We start from the raw sequence: 17,994 nt of genomic DNA on the forward strand, positions 1-17,994 counted from the left end.
CGATGAGGCATTATTTCGTCTTAACCATTCTTCTGGCACCTCTGCTGACAACCTTCTGTCGACAACGATGAGGCATTATTTCGCCTTAACAGTTCTTATGGCACCTCTGCTGACAACCTTCTGTCGACAACGATGAGGCATTATTTCGCCTGAACAGTTCTTATGGCACCTCTGCTGACAACCTTCTGTCGACAACGATGAGGCATTATTTCGCCTTAACAGTTCTTATGGCACCTCTGCTGACAACCTTCTGTCGACAACGATGAGGCATTATTTTGCCTTTACAGTTCTTCTGGAACCTCTGCTGGCAACCTTCTGTCGACAACGATGAGGCATTATTTCGCCTTAACAGTTCTTATGGCACCTCTGCTGACGACCTTCTGTCGACAACGATGAGGCATTATTTCGCCTTAACAGTTCTTATGGCACCTCTGCTGACAACCTTCTGTCGACAACGATGAGGCATTATTTCGTCTTAACAGTTCTTATGGCACCTCTGCTGACAACCTTCTGTCGACAACGATGAGGCATTATTTCGCCTTAACAGTTCTTATGGCACCTCTGCTGACAACCTTCTGTCGACAACGATGAGGCATTATTTCGCCTTAACAGTTCTTATGGCACCTCTGCTGACAACCTTCTGTCGACAACGATGAGGCATTATTTCGCCTTAACAGTTCTTATGGCACCTCTGCTGACAACCTTCTGTCGACAACGATGAGGCATTATTTCGCCTTAACAGTTCTTCTGGCACCTCTGCTGACAACCTTCTGTCGACAACGATGAGGCATTATTTCGCCTTAACAGTTCTTATGGCACCTTTGCTGACAACCTTCTGTCGACAACGATGAGGCATTATTTCGCCTTAACAGTTCTTATGGCACCTCTGCTGACAACCTTCTGTCGACAACGATGAGGCATTATTTTGCCTTTACAGTTCTTCTGGCACCTCTGCTGACAACCTTCTGTCGACAACGATGAGGCATTATTTCGCCTTAACAGTTCTTATGGCACCTCTGCTGACAACCTTCTGTCGACAACGATGAGGCATTATTTTGCCTTTACAGTTCTTCTGGCACCTCTGCTGACAACCTTCTGTCGACAACGATGAGGCATTATTTCGCCTTAACAGTTCTTATGGCACCTCTGGTGACAACCTTCTGTCGACAACGATGAGGCATTATTTCGCCTTAACAGTTCTTATGGCACCTCTGCTGACAACCTTCTGTCGACAACGATGAGGCATTATTTCGCCTTAACAGTTCTTATGGCACCTCTGCTGACAACCTTCTGTCGACAACGATGAGGCATTATTTCGCCTTAACAATTCTTATGGCACCTCTGCTCACAACCTTCTGTCGACAACGATGAGGCATTATTTCGCCTTAACAGTTCTTCTGGCACCTCTGCTGACAACCTTCTGTCGACAACGATGAGGCATTATTTCGCCTTAACAGTTCTTATGGCACCTCTGCTGACAACCTTCTGTCGACAACGATGAGGCATTATTTCGCCTTAACAGTTCTTATGGCACCTCTGCTGACAACCTTCTGTCGACATTGATGAGGCATTATTTCGCCTTAACAGTTCTTATGGCACCTTTGCTGACAACCTTCTGTCGACAACGATGAGGCATTATTCGCTTTTACAGTTCTTCTGGCACCTCTGCTGACAACCTTCTGTCGACAACGATGAGGCATTATTTCGCCTTAACAGTTCTTCTGGTACCTCCGCTGACAACCTTCTGTCGACAACGATGAGGCATTATTCTCGCCTTAACAGTTCTTCTGGCACCTCTGCTGACAACCTTCTGTCGACAACGATGAGGCATTATTTCGCTTTTACAGTTATTCTGGCACCTCTGCTGACAACCTTCTGTCGACAACAATGAGGCATTATTTCGCCTTAACAGTTCTTCTGGTACCTCCGCTGACAACCTTCTGTCGACAACGATGAGGCATTATTCTCGCCTTAACAGTTCTTCTGGCACCTCTGCTGACAACCTTCTGTCGACAACGATGAGGCATTATTTCGCTTTTACAGTTATTCTGGCACCTCTGCTGACAACCTTCTGTCGACAACAATGAGGCATTATTTCGCCTTAACAGTTCTTATGGCACCTTTGCTGACAACCTTCTGTCGACAACGATGAGGCATTATTTCGCTTTTACAGTTATTCTGGCACCTCTGCTGACAACCTTCTGTTGACAACAATGAGGCATTATTTCGCCTTAACAGTTCTTCTGGCACCTCTCCTGACAACCTTCTGTCGACAACGATGAGGCATTATTTCGCTTTTACAGTTCTTCTGGCACCTCTGCTGATAACCTTCTGTCGACAATGATGAGGCATTATTTCGCTTTTACAGTTCTTCTGGCACCTCTGCTGACAACCTTCTGTCGACAACAATGAGGCATTATTTCTCTTTTACAGTTCTTCTGGCACCTCTGCTGACAACCTTCTGTCGACAACGATGAGGCATTATTTCGCCTTAACAGTTCTTCTGGCACCTCTGCTGACAACCTTCTGTCGACAACGATGAGGCATTATTTCGCCTTAACATTTCTTCTGGCACCTCTGCTGAAACCCTTCTGTCGACAACGATGAGGCATTATTTCGCTTTACAGTTCTTCTGGCACCTCTGCTGACAACCTTCTGTCAACAACGATGAGGCATTATTTCGCTTTTACAGTTCTTATGGCAACTCTGCTGACAACCTTCTGTCGACAACGATGAGGCATTATTTCGCCTTAACAGTTCTTCTGGCACCTCTGCTGAAGCCCTTCTGTCGACAACGATGAGGCATTATTTCGCTTTTACAGTTCTTCTCGCACCTCTGCTGACAACCTTCTGTCAACAACGATGAGGCATTATTTCGCCTTAACAGTTCTTCTGGCACCTCTGCTGACAACCTTCTGTCGACAACGATGAGGCATTATTTCGCTTTTACAGTTCTTAGGCACCTCTGCTGACAACCTTCTGTCGACAACAATGAGGCATTATTTCGCTTTTACAGTTCTTATGGCAACTCTGCTGACAACCTTCTGTCGACAACGATGAGGCATTGTTTCGCTTTTACAGTTCCTATGGCACCTCTGCTGACAACCTTCTGTCGACAACGATGAGGCATTATTTCGCCTTAACAGTTCTTCTGGCACCTCTGCTGACAACCTTCTGTCGACAACGATGAGGCATTATTTCGCTTTTACAGTTCTTAGGCACCTCTGCTGACAACCTTCTGTCGACAACAATGAGGCATTATTTCGCTTTTACAGTTCTTCTGGCACCTCTGCTGACAACCTTCTGTCGACAACGATGAGGCATTATTTCGCCTTAACAGTTCTTCTGCCACCTCTGCTGACAACCTTCTGTCGACAACGATGAGGCATTATTTCGCTTTTACAATTCTTATGGCACCTCTGCTGACAACCTTCTGTCGACAACGATGAGGCATTATTTCGCTTTTACAGTTCTTCTGGCACCTCTGCTGACAACCTTCTGTCGACAACGATGAGGAATTATTTCGCTTTTACAGTTCTTCTCGCACCTCTGCTGACAACCTTCTGTCGACAACGATGAGGCATTATATCGCCTTAACAGTTCTTCTGGCACCTCTGCAGACAACCTTCTGTCGACAACGATGAGGCATTATTTCGCCTCAACAGTTCTTCTGGCACCTCTGCTGACAACCTTCTGTCGACAACAATGAGGCATTATTTCGCTTTTACAGTTCTTCTGGCACCTCTGCTGACAACCTTCTGTCGACAACGATGAGGCAATATTTCGCCTTAACAGTTCTTCTGGCACCTCTGCTGACAACCTTCTGTCGACAACGATGAGGCATTATTTCGCTTTTACAGTTCTTCCGGCACCTCTGCTGACAATCTTCTGTCGACAACGATGAGGCATTATTTCGCCTTAACAGTTCTTCTGGCCCCTCTGCTGACAACCTTCTGTCGACAACGATGAGGCATTATTTCGCCTTAACAGTTCTTCTGGCACCTCTGCTGACAACCTTCTGTCGACAACGATGAGGCATTATTTCGCTTTTACAGTTCTTCTGGCACCTCTGCTGACAACCTTCTGTCGGCAACGATGAGGCATTATTTCGCTTTTACAGTTCTTATGGCACCTCTGCTGACAACCTTCTGTCGACAACGATGAGGCATTATTTCGCTTTTACAGTTCTTCTGGCACCTCTGCTGACAACCTTCTGTCGACAACGATGAGGCATTATTTCGCTCTTACAGTTCTTCTGGCACCTCTGCTGACAACCTTCTGTCGACAACGATGAGGCATTATTTCGCCTTAACAGTTCTTCTGCCACCTCTGCTGACAACCTTCCGCCGACAACAAGGAGGCATTATTTCGCTTTTACAGTTCTTCTGGCACCTCTGCTGACAACCTTCTGTCGACAACGATGAGGCATTATTTCGCCTTAACAGTTCTTCTGCCACCTCTGCTGACAACCTTCTGTCGACAACGATGAGGCATTGTTTCGCTTTTACAGTTCTTATGGCACCTCTGCTGACAACCTTCTGTCGACAACGATGAGGCATTATTTCGCTTTTACAGTTCTTCTGGCACCTCTGCTGACAACCTACTGTCGACAACGATGAGGCATTATTTTGCCTTTACAGTTCTTCTGGCACCTCTGCTGACAACCTTCTGTCGACAACGATGAGGCATTATTTCGCCTTAACCATTCTTCTGGCACCTCTGCTGACAACCTTCTGTCGACAACGATGAGGCATTATTTCGCCTTAACAGTTCTTATGGCACCTCTGCTGACAACCTTCTGTCGACAACGATGAGGCATTATTTCGCCTGAACAGTTCTTATGGCACCTCTGCTGACAACCTTCTGTCGACAACGATGAGGCATTATTTCGCCTTAACAGTTCTTATGGCACCTCTGCTGACAACCTTCTGTCGACAACGATGAGTCATTATTTTGCCTTTACAGTTCTTCTGGAACCTCTGCTGGCAACCTTCTGTCGACAACAATGAGGCATTATTTCGCCTTAACAGTTCTTATGGCACCTCTGCTGACGACCTTCTGTCGACAACGATGAGGCATTATTTCGCCTTAACAGTTCTTATGGCACCTCTGCTGACAACCTTCTGTCGACAACGATGAGGCATTACTTCGCCTTAACAGTTCTTATGGCACCTCTGCTGACAACCTTCTGTCGACAACGATGAGGCATTATTTCGCCTTAACAGTTCTTATGGCACCTCTGCTGACGACCTTCTGTCGACAACGATGAGGCATTATTTCGCCTTAACAGTTCTAATGGCACCTCTGCTGACAACCTTCTGTCGACAACGATGAGGCATTATTTCGCCTTAACAGTTCTTATGGCACCTCTGCTGACAACCTTCTGTCGACAACGATGAGGCATTATTTCGCCTTAACAGTTCTTCTGGCACCTCTGCTGACAACCTTCTGTCGACAACGATGAGGCATTATTTCGCCTTAACAGTTCTTATGGCACCTTTGCTCACAACCTTCTGTCGACAACGATGAGGCATTATTTCGCCTTAACAGTTCTTATGGCACCTCTGCTGACAACCTTCTGTCGACAACGATGAGGCATTATTTTGCCTTTACAGTTCTTCTGGCACCTCTGCTGACAACCTTCTGTCGACAACGATGAGGCATTATTTCGCCTTAACAGTTCTTATGGCACCTCTGCTGACAACCTTCTGTCGACAACGATGAGGCATTATTTTGCCTTTACAGTTCTTCTGGCACCTCTGCTGACAACCTTCTGTCGACAACGATGAGGCATTATTTCGCCTTAACAGTTCTTATGGCACCTCTGCTGACAACCTTCTGTCGACAACGATGAGGCATTATTTCGCCTTAACAGTTCTTATGGCACCTCTGCTGACAACCTTCTGTCGACAACGATGAGGCATTATTTCGCCTTAACAGTTCTTATGGCACCTCTGCTGACAACCTTCTGTCGACAACGATGAAGCATTATTTCGCCTTAACAGTTCTTATGGCACCTCTGCTCACAACCTTCTGTCGACAACGATGACGCATTATTTCGCCTTAACAGTTCTTCTGGCACCTCTGCTGACAACCTTCTGTCGACAACGATGAGGCATTATTTCGCCTTAACAGTTCTTCTGGTACCTCTGCTGACAACCTTCTGTCGACAACGATGAGGCATTATTCTCGCCTTAACAGTTCTTCTGGCACCTCTGCTGACAACCTTCTGTCGACAACGATGAGGCAATATGTCGCTTTTACAGTTATTCTGGCACCTCTGCTGACAACCTTCTGTTGACAACAATGAGGCATTATTTCGCCTTAACAGTTCTTCTGGCACCTCTCCTGACAACCTTCTGTCGACAACGATGAGGAATTATTTCGCTTTTACAGTTCTTCTGGCACCTCTGCTGACAACCTTCTGTCGACAACGATGAGGCATTATATCGCCTTAACAGTTCTTCTGGCACCTCTGCTGACAACCTTCTGTCGAGAACGATGAGGCATTATTTCGCCTTAACAGTTCTTCTGGCACCTCTGCTGACAACCTTCTGTCGACAACAATGAGGCATTATTTCGCTTTTACAGTTCTTCCGGCACCTCTGCTGACAACCTTCTGTCGACAACGATGAGGCATTATTTCGCCTTAACAGTTCTTCTGGCACCTCTGCTGACAACCTTCTGTCGACAACGATGAGGCATTATTTCGCCTTAACAGTTCTTCTGGCACCTCTGCTGACAACCTTCTGTCGACAACGATGAGGCATTATTTCGCTTTTACAGTTCTTCTGGCACCTCTGCTGACAACCTTCTGTCGGCAACGATGAGGCATTATTTCGCTTTTACAGTTCTTATGGCACCTCTGCTGACAACCTTCTGTCGACAACGATGAGGCATTATTTCGCTTTTACAGTTCTTCTGGCACCTCTGCTGACAACCTTCTGTCGACAACGATGAGGCATTATTTCGCTCTTACAGTTCTTCTGGCACCTCTGCTGACAACCTTCTGTCGACAACGATGAGGCATTATTTCGCCTTAACAGTTCTTCTGCCACCTCTGCTGACAACCTTCCGCCGACAACGATGAGGCATTATTTCGCTTTTACAGTTCTTCTGGCACCTCTGCTGACAACCTTCTGTCGACAACGATGAGGCATTATTTCGCCTTAACAGTTCTTCTGCCACCTCTGCTGACAACCTTCTGTCGACAACGATGAGGCATTGTTTCGCTTTTACAGTTCTTATGGCACCTCTGCTGACAACCTTCTGTCGACAACGATGAGGCATTATTTCGCTTTTACAGTTCTTCTGGCACCTCTGCTGACGACCTACTGTCGACAACGATGAGGCATTATTTCGCCTTAACCATTCTTCTGGCACCTCTGCTGACAACCTTCTGTCGACAACGATGAGGCATTATTTCGCCTTAACAGTTCTTATGGCACCTCTGCTGACAACCTTCTGTCGACAACGATAAGGCATTATTTCGCCTTAACAGTTCTTATGGCACCTCTGCTGACAACCTTCTGTCAACAACGATGAGGCATTATTTCGCCTTAACAGTTCTTATGGCACCTCTGCTGACAACCTTCTGTCGACAACGATGAGGCATTATTTTGCCTTTACAGTTCTTCTGGCACCTCTGCTGACAACCTTCTGTCGACAACGATGAGGCATTATTTCGCGTTAACAGTTCTTATGGCACCTCTGCTGACAACCTTCTGTCGACAACGATGAGGCATTATTTCGCCTTAACAGTTCTTATGGCACCTCTGCTGACAACCTTCTGTCGACAACGATGAGGCATTATTTCACCTTAACAGTTCTTATGGCACCTCTGCTGACAACCTTCTGTCGACAACGATGAGGCATTATTTCGCCTTAACAGTTCTTATGGCACCTCTGCTGACAACCTTCTGTCGACAACGATGAGGCATTATTTCGCCTTAACAGTTCTTATGGCACCTCTGCTGACAACCTTCTGTCGACAACGATGAGGCATTATTTCGCCTTAACAGTTCTTATGGCACCTCTGCTGACAACCTTCTGTCGACAATGATGAGGCATTATTTCGCCTTAACAGTACTTATGGCACCTCTGCTGACAACCTTCTGTCGACAACGTTGAGGCATTATTTCGCCTTAACAGTTCTTATGGCACCTCTGCTGACAACCTTCTGTCGACAACGATGAGGCATTATTTCGCCTTAACAGTTCTTCTGGCACCTCTGCTGACAACCTTCTGTCGACAACGATGAGGCATTATTTCGCCTTAACAGTTCTTATGGCATCTCTGCTGACAACCTTCTGTCGACAACGATGAGGCATTATTTCGCCTTAACAGTTCTTATGGCACCTCTGCTGACAACCTTCTGTCGACAACGATGAGGCATTATTTTGCCTTTACAGTTCTTCTGGCACCTCTGCTGACAACCTTCTGTCGACAACGATGAGGCATCATTTCGCCTTAACAGTTCTTATGGCACCTCTGCTGACAACCTTCTGTCGACAACGATGAGGCATTATTTCGCCTTAACAGTTCTTATGGCACCTCTGCTGACAACCTTCTGTCGACAACGATGTGGCATTATTTCGCTTTTACAGTTCTTCTGGCACCTCTGCTGACAACCTTCTGTCGACAACGATGAGGCATTATTTCGCCTTAACAGTTCTTATGGCACCTCTGCTGACAACCTTCTGTCGACAACGATGAGGCATTATTTCGCCTTAACAGTTCTTATGGCACCTCTGCTGACAACCTTCTGTCGACAACGATGAGGCATTATTTCGCCTTAACAGTTCTTATGGCACCTCTGCTGACAACCTTCTGTCGACAACGATGAGGCATTATTTCGCCTTAACAGTTCTTATAGCACCTCTGCTGACAACCTTCTGTCGACAACGATGAGGCATTATTTCGCCTTAACAGTTCTTATGGCACCTCTGCTGACAACCTTCTGTCGACAACGATGAGGCATTATTTTGCCTTTACAGTTCTTCTGGCACCTCTGCTGACAACCTTCTGTCGACAACGATGAGGCATTATTTCGCCTTAACAGTTCTTATGGCACCTCTGCTGACAACCTTCTGTCGACAACGATGAGGCATTATTTCGCCTTAACAGTTCTTATGGCACCTCTGCTGACAACCTTCTGTCGACAACGATGAGGCATTATTTCGCCTTAACAGTTGTTATGGCACCTCTGCTGACAACCTTCTGCCGACAACGATGAGGCATTATTTCGCCTTAACAGTTCTTATGGCACCTCTGCTGACAACCTTCTGTCGACAACGATGAGGCATTATTTTGCCATTACAGTTCTTCTGGCACCTCTGCTGACAACCTTCTGTCGACAACGATGAGGCATTATTTCGCCTTAACAGTTCTTATGGCACCTCTGCTAACAACCTTCTGTCGACAACGATGAGTCATTATTTCGCTTTTACAGTTCTTCTGGCACCTCTGCTGACAACCTTCTGTCGACAACGATGAGGCATTATTTCGCCTTAACCATTCTTCTGGCACCTCTGCTGACAACCTTCTGTCGACAACGATGAGGCATTATTTCGCCTTAACAGTTCTTATGGCACCTCTGCTGACAACCTTCTGTCGACAGCGTTGAGGCATTATTTCGCCTTAACAGTTCTTATGGCACCTCTGCTGACAACCTTCTGTCGACAACGATGAGGCATTATTTCGCCTTAACAGTTCTTATGGCACCTCTGCTGACAACCTTCTGTCGACAACGATGAGGCATTATTTTGCCTTTACAGTTCTTCTGGCACCTCTGCTGACAACCTTCTGTCGACAACGATGAGGCATTATTTCGCCTTAACAGTTCTTATGGCACCTCTGCTGACAACCTTCTGTCGACAACGATGAGGCATTATTTCGCTTTTACAGTTCTTCTGGCACCTCTGCTGACAACCTACTGTCGACAACGATGAGGCATTATTTTACCTTTACAGTTCTTCTGGCACCTCTGCTGACAACCTTCTGTCGACAACGATTAGGCATTATTTCGCCTTAACCATTCTTCTGGCACCTCTGCTGACAACCTTCTGTCGACAACGATGAGGCATTATTTCGCCTTAACAGTTCTTATGGCACCTCTGCTGACAACCTTCTGTCGACAACGATGAGGCATTATTTCGCCTTAACAGTTCTTATGGCACCTCTGCTGACAACCTTCTGTCGACAACGATGAGGCATTATTTCGCCTTAACAGTTCTTATGGCACCTCTGCTGACAACCTTCTGTCGACAACGATGAGGCATTATTTTGCCATTACAGTTCTTCTGGCACCTCTGCTGACAACCTTCTGTCGACAACGATGAGGCATTATTTCGCCTTAACAGTTCTTCTGCCACCTCTGCTGACAACCTTCCGCCGACAACGATGAGGCATTATTTCGCTTTTACAGTTCTTCTGGCACCTCTGCTGACAACCTTCTGTCGACAACGATGAGGCATTATTTCGCCTTAACAGTTCTTCTGCCACCTCTGCTGACAACCTTCTGTCGACAACGATGAGGCATTGTTTCGCTTTTACAGTTCTTATGGCACCTCTGCTGACAACCTTCTGTCGACAACGATGAGGCGTTATTTCGCTTTTACAGTTCTTCTGGCACCTCTGCTGACAACCTACTGTCGACAACGATGAGGCATTATTTCGCCTTAACAGTTCTTATGGCACCTCTGCTGACAACCTTCTGTCGACAACGATGAGGCATTATTTCGCCTTAACAGTTCTTCTGGCACCTCTGCTGACAACCTTCTGTCGACAACGATGAGGCATTATTTCGCCTTAACAGTTCTTATGGCACCTCTGCTGACAACCTTCTGTCGACAACGATGAGGCATTATTTCGCCTTAACAGTTCTTATGGCACCTCTGCTGACAACCTTCTGTCGACAACAATGAGGCATTATTTCGCCTTAACAGTTCTTATGGCACCTCTGCTGACAACCTTCTGTCGACAACGATGAGGCATTATTTCGCCTTAACAGTTCTTCTGGCACCTCTGCTGACAACCTTCTGTCGACAACGATGAGGCATTATTTCGCCTTAACAGTTCTTATGGCACCTCTGCTGACAACCTTCTGTCGACAACGATGAGGCATTATTTCGCCTTAACAGTTCTTATGGCACCTCTGCTGACAACCTTCTGTCGACAACGATGAGGCATTATTTTGCCTTTACAGTTCTTCTGGCACCTCTGCTGACAACCTTCTGTCGACAACGATGAGGCGTTATTTCGCTTTTACAGTTCTTCTGGCACCTCTGCTGACAACCTACTGTCGACAACGATGAGGCATTATTTTGCCTTTACAGTTCTTCTGGCACCTCTGCTGACAACCTTCTGTCGACAACGATGAGGCATTATTTCGCCTTAACAGTTCTTATGGCACCTCTGCTGACAACCTTCTGTCGACAACGATGAGGCATTGTTTCGCTTTTACAGTTCTTATGGCACCTCTGCTGACAACCTTCTGTCGACAACGATGAGGCGTTATTTCGCTTTTACAGTTCTTCTGGCACCTCTGCTGACAACCTACTGTCGACAACGATGAGGCATTATTTTGCCTTTACAGTTCTTCTGGCACCTCTGCTGACTACCTTCTGTCGACAACGATGAGGCATTATTTCGCCTTAACCATTCTTCTGGCACCTCTGCTGACAACCTTCTGTCGACAACGATGAGGCATTATTTCGCCTTAACAGTTCTTATGGCACCTCTGCTGACAACCTTCTGTCGACAACGATGAGGCATTATTTCGCCTTAACAGTTCTTATGGCACCTCTGCTGACAACCTTCTGTCGACAACGATGAGGCATTATTTCGCCTTAACAGTTCTTATGGCACCTCTGCTGACAACCTTCTGTCGACAACGATGAGGCATTATTTCGCCTTAACAGTTCTTATGGCACCTCTGCTGACAACCTTCTGTCGACAACGATGATCATTATTTCGCCTTAACAGTTCTTATGGCACCTCTGCTGACAACCTTCTGTCGACAACGATGAGGCATTATTTCGCCTTAACAGTTCTTATGGCACCTCTGCTGACAACCTTCTGTCGACAACGATGAGGCATTATTTCGCCTTAACAGTTCTTATGGCACCTCTGCTGACAACCTTCTGTCGACAACGATGAGGCATTATTTCGCCTTAACAGTTCTTATGGCACCTCTGCTGACAACCTTCTGTCGACAACGATGAGGCATTATTTCGCCTTAACAGTTCTTATGGCACCTCTGCTGACAACCTTCTGTCGACAACGATGAGGTATTATTTCGCCTTAACAGTTCTTATGGCACCTCTGCTGACAACCTTCTGTCGACAACGATGAGGCATTATTTCGCCTTAACAGTTCTTATGGCACCTCTGCTGACAACCTTCTGTCGACAACGATGAGGCATTATTTTGCCTTTACAGTTCTTCTGGCACCTCTGCTGACAACCTTCTGTCGACAACGATGAGGCATTACTTCGCCTTAACAGTTCTTATGGCACCTCTGCTGACAACCTTCTGTCGACAACGATGAGGCATTATTTCGCCTTAACAGTTCTTATGGCACCTCTGCTGACAACCTTCTGTCGACAACGATGAGGCATTATTTCGCCTTAACCATTCTTCTGGCACCTCTGCTGACAACCTTCTGTCGACAACGATGAGGCATTATTTCGCCTTAACAGTTCTTATGGCACCTCTGCTGACAACCTTCTGTCGACAACGATGAGGCATTATTTCGCCTTAACAGTTCTTATGGCACCTCTGCTGACAACCTTCTGTCGACAACGATGAGGCATTATTTCGCCTTAACAGTTCTTATGGCACCTCTGCTGACAACCTTCTGTCGACAACGATGAGGCATTATTTCGCCTTAACAGTTCTTCTGCCACCTCTGCTGACAACCTTCCGCCGACAACGATGAGGCATTGTTTCGCTTTTACAGTTCTTATGGCACCTCTGCTGACAACCTTCTGTCGACAACGATGAGGCGTTATTTCGCTTTTACAGTTCTTCTGGCACCTCTGCTGACAACCTACTGTCGACAACGATGAGGCATTATTTTGCCTTTACAGTTCTTCTGGCACCTCTGCTGACAACCTTCTGTCGACAACGATGAGGCATTATTTCGCCTTAACCATTCTTCTGGCACCTCTGCTGACAACCTTCTGTCGACAACGATGAGGCATTATTTCGCCTTAACAGTTCTTATGGCACCTCTGCTGACAACCTTCTGTCGACAACGATGAGGCATTATTTCGCCTTAACAGTTCTTATGGCACCTCTGCTGACAACCTTCTGTCGACAACGATGAGGCATTATTTCGCCTTAACAGTTCTTATGGCACCTCTGCTGACAACCTTCTGTCGACAACGATGAGGCATTATTTCGCCTTAACAGTTCTTATGGCACCTCTGCTGACAACCTTCTGTCGACAACGATGAGGCATTATTTCTCCTTAACAGTTCTTATGGCACCTCTGCTGACAACCTTCTGTCGACAACGATGAGGCATTATTTCGCCTTAACAGTTCTTATGGCACCTCTGCTGACAACCTTCTGTCGACAACGATGAGGCATTATTTCGCCTTAACAGTTCTTATGGCACCTCTGCTGACAACCTTCTGTCGACAACGATGAGGCATTATTTCGCCTTAACAGTTCTTATGGCACCTCTGCTGACAACCTTCTGTAGACAACGATGAGGCATTATTTCGCTTTTACAGTTCTTCTGGCACCTCTGCTGACAACCTTCTGTCGACAACGATGAGGCATTATTTCGCCTTAACCATTCTTCTGGCACCTCTGCTGACGACCTTCTGTCGACAACGATGAGGCATTATTTCGCCTTAACAGTTCTTATGGCACCTCTGCTGACAACCTTCTGTCGACAACGATGAGGCATTATTTCGCCTTAACAGTTCTTATGGCACCTCTGCTGACAACCTTCTGTCGACAACAATGAGGCATTATTTCGCCTTAACAGTTCTTATGGCACCTCTGCTGACAACCTTCTGTCGACAACGATGAGGTATTATTTCGCCTTAACAGTTCTTATGGCACCTCTGCTGACAACCTTCTGTCGACAACGATGAGGCATTATTTCGCCTTAACAGTTCTTATGGCACCTCTGCTGACAACCTTCTGTCGACAACGATGAGGCATTATTTTGCCTTTACAGTTCTTCTGGCACCTCTGCTGACAACCTTCTGTCGACAACGATGAGGCATTATTTCGCCTTAACCATTCTTCTGGCACCTCTGCTGACAACCTTCTGTCGACAACGATGAGGCATTATTTCGCCTTAACAGTTCTTATGGCACCTCTGCTGACAACCTTCTGTCGACAACGATGAGGCATTATTTCGCCTTAACAGTTCTTATGGCACCTCTGCTGACAACCTTCTGTCGACAACGATGAGGCGTTATTTCGCCTTAACAGTTCTTATGCACCTCTGCTGACAACCTTCTGTCGACAACGATGAGGCGTTATTTTGCCTTTACAGTTCTTCTGCCACCTCTGCTGACAACCTTCTGTCGACAACGATGAGGCATTATTTCGCCTTAACAGTTCTTATGGCACCTCTGCTGACAACCTTCTGTCGACAACGATGAGGCATTATTTCGCCTTAACAGTTCTTATGGCACCTCTGCTGACAACCTTCTGTCGACAACGATGAGGCATTATTTCGCCTTAACAGTTCTTATGGCACCTCTGCTGACAACCTTCTGTCGACAACGATGAGGCATTATTTCGCCTTAACAGTTCTTATGGCACCTCTGCTGACAACCTTCTGTCGACAACGATGAGGCGTTATTTCGCCTTAACAGTTCTTATGGCACCTCTGCTGACAACCTTCTGTCGACAACGATGAGGCGTTATTTCGCTTTTACAGTTCTTCTGGCACCTCTGCTGACAACCTACTGTCAACAACGATGAGGCATTATTTTGCCTTTACAGTTCTTCTGGCACCTCTGCTGACAACCTTCTGTCGACAACGATGAGGCATTATTTCGCCTTAACCATTCTTCTGGCACCTCTGCTGACAACCTTCTGTCGACAACGATGAGGCATTATTTCGCCTTAACAGTTCTTCTGCCACCTCTGCTGACAACCTTCCGCCGACAACGATGAGGCATTATTTCGCTTTTACAGTTCTTCTGGCACCTCTGCTGACAACCTTCTGTCGACAACGATGAGGCATTATTTCGCCTTAACAGTTCTTCTGCCACCTCTGCTGACAACCTTCTGTCGACAACGATGAGGCATTGTTTCGCTTTTACAGTTCTTATGGCACCTCTGCTGACAACCTTCTGTCGACAACGATGAGGCGTTATTTCGCTTTTACAGTTCTTCTGGCACCTCTGCTGACAACCTACTGTCGACAACGATGAGGCATTATTTTGCCTTTACAGTTCTTCTGGCACCTCTGCTGACAACCTTCTGTCGACAACGATGAGGCATTATTTCGCCTTAACCATTCTTCTGGCACTTCTGCTGACAACCTTCTGTCGACAACGATGAGGCATTATTTCGCCTTAACAGTTCTTATGGCACCTCTGCTGACAACCTTCTGTCGACAACGATGAGGCATTATTTCGCCTTAACAGTTCTTATGGCACCTCTGCTGACAACCTTCTGTAGACAACGATGAGGCATTATTTCGCTTTTACAGTTCTTCTGGCACCTCTGCTGACAACCTTCTGTCGACAACGATGAGGCATTATTTCGCCTTAACCATTCTTCTGGCACCTCTGCTGACGACCTTCTGTCGACAACGATGAGGCATTATTTCGCCTTAACAGTTCTTATGGCACCTCTGCTGACAACCTTCTGTCGACAACGATGAGGCATTATTTCGCCTTAACAGTTCTTATGGCACCTCTGCTGACAACCTTCTGTCGACAACGATGAGGCATTATTTCGCCTTAACAGTTCTTATGGCACCTCTGCTGACAACCTTCTGTCGACAACGATGAGGTATTATTTCGCCTTAACAGTTCTTATGGCACCTCTGCTGACAACCTTCTGTCGACAACGATGAGGCATTATTTCGCCTTAACAGTTCTTATGGCACCTCTGCTGACAACCTTCTGTCGACAACGATGAGGCATTATTTTGCCTTTACAGTTCTTCTGGCACCTCTGCTGACAACCTTCTGTCAACAACGATGAGGCATTATTTCGCCTTAACCATTCTTCTGGCACCTCTGCTGACAACCTTCTGTCGACAACGATGAGGCATTATTTCGCCTTAACAGTTCTTATGGCACCTCTGCTGACAACCTTCTGTCGACAACGATGAGGCATTATTTCGCCTTAACAGTTCTTATGGCACCTCTGCTGACAACCTTCTGTCGACAACGATGAGGCGTTATTTCGCCTTAACAGTTCTTATGGCACCTCTGCTGACAACCTTCTGTCGACAACGATGAGGCGTTATTTTGCCTTTACAGTTCTTCTGCCACCTCTGCTGACAACCTTCTGTCGACAACGATGAGGCATTATTTCGCCTTAACAGTTCTTATGGCACCTCTGCTGACAACCTTCTGTCGACAACGATGAGGCATTATTTCGCCTTAACAGTTCTTATGGCACCTCTGCTGACAACCTTCTGTCGACAACGATGAGGCATTATTTCGCCTTAACAGTTCTTATGGCACCTCTGCTGACAACCTTCTGTCGACAACGATGAGGCATTATTTCGCCTTAACAGTTCTTATGGCACCTCTGCTGACAACCTTCTGTCGACAACGATGAGGCGTTATTTCGCCTTAACAGTTCTTATGGCACCTCTGCTGACAACCTTCTGTCGACAACGATGAGGCGTTATTTCGCTTTTACAGTTCTTCTGGCACCTCTGCTGACAACCTACTGTCGACAACGATGAGGCATTATTTTGCCTTTACAGTTCTTCTGGCACCTCTGCTGACAACCTTCTGTCGACAACGATGAGGCATTATTTCGCCTTAACAGTTCTTATGGCACCTCTGCTGACAACCTTCTGTCGACAACGATGAGGCATTATTTTGCCTTTACAGTTCTTCTGGCACCTCTGCTGACAACCTTCTGTCGACAACGATGAGGCGTTATTTCGCTTTTACAGTTCTTCTGGCACCTCTGCTAACAACCTACTGTCGACAACGATGAGGCATTATTTTGCCTTTACAGTTCTTCTGGCACCTCTGCTGACAACCTTCTGTCGACAACGATGAGGCATTATTTCGCCTTAACAGTTCTTATGGCACCTCTGCTGACAACCTTCTGTCGACAACGATGAGGCATTGTTTCGCTTTTACAGTTCTTATGGCACCTCTGCTGACAACCTTCTGTCGACAACGATGAGGCGTTATTTCGCTTTTACAGTTCTTCTGGCACCTCTGCTGACAACCTACTGTCGACAACGATGAGGCATTATTTTGCCTTTACAGTTCTTCTGGCACCTCTGCTGACAACCTTCTGTCGACAACGATGAGGCATTATTTCGCCTTAACAGTTCTTATGGCACCTCTGCTGACAACCTTCTGTCGACAACGATGAGGCATTATTTCGCCTTAACAGTTCTTATGGCACCTCTGCTGACAACCTTCTGTCGACAACGATGAGGCATTATTTCGCCTTAACAGTTCTTATGGCACCTCTGCTGACAACCTTCTGTCGACAACGATGAGGCATTATTTCGCCTTAACAGTTCTTATGGCACCTCTGCTGACAACCTTCTGTCGACAACGATGAGGCATTATTTCGCCTTAACAGTTCTTATGGCACCTCTGCTGACAACCTTCTGTCGACAACGATGAGGCATTATTTCGCCTTAACAGTTCTTATGGCACCTCTGCTGACAACCTTCTGTCGACAACGATGAGGCATTATTTCGCCTTAACAGTGAAGAAGGCGTCCGTGCAGCGCCTTTCATTTGCAGCTTCCTCGAACGCCGCACCCCACAGCAAACAGAAGCAAACCCAAATGTCTAGGAGACGT

Source organism: Amblyomma maculatum, chromosome 4 (assembly GCF_055883805.1).
Source record: "Amblyomma maculatum isolate TAMU_Amacu chromosome 4, ASM5588380v1, whole genome shotgun sequence".
Classification (NCBI taxonomy): Eukaryota; Metazoa; Arthropoda; class Arachnida; order Ixodida; family Ixodidae; genus Amblyomma; species Amblyomma maculatum.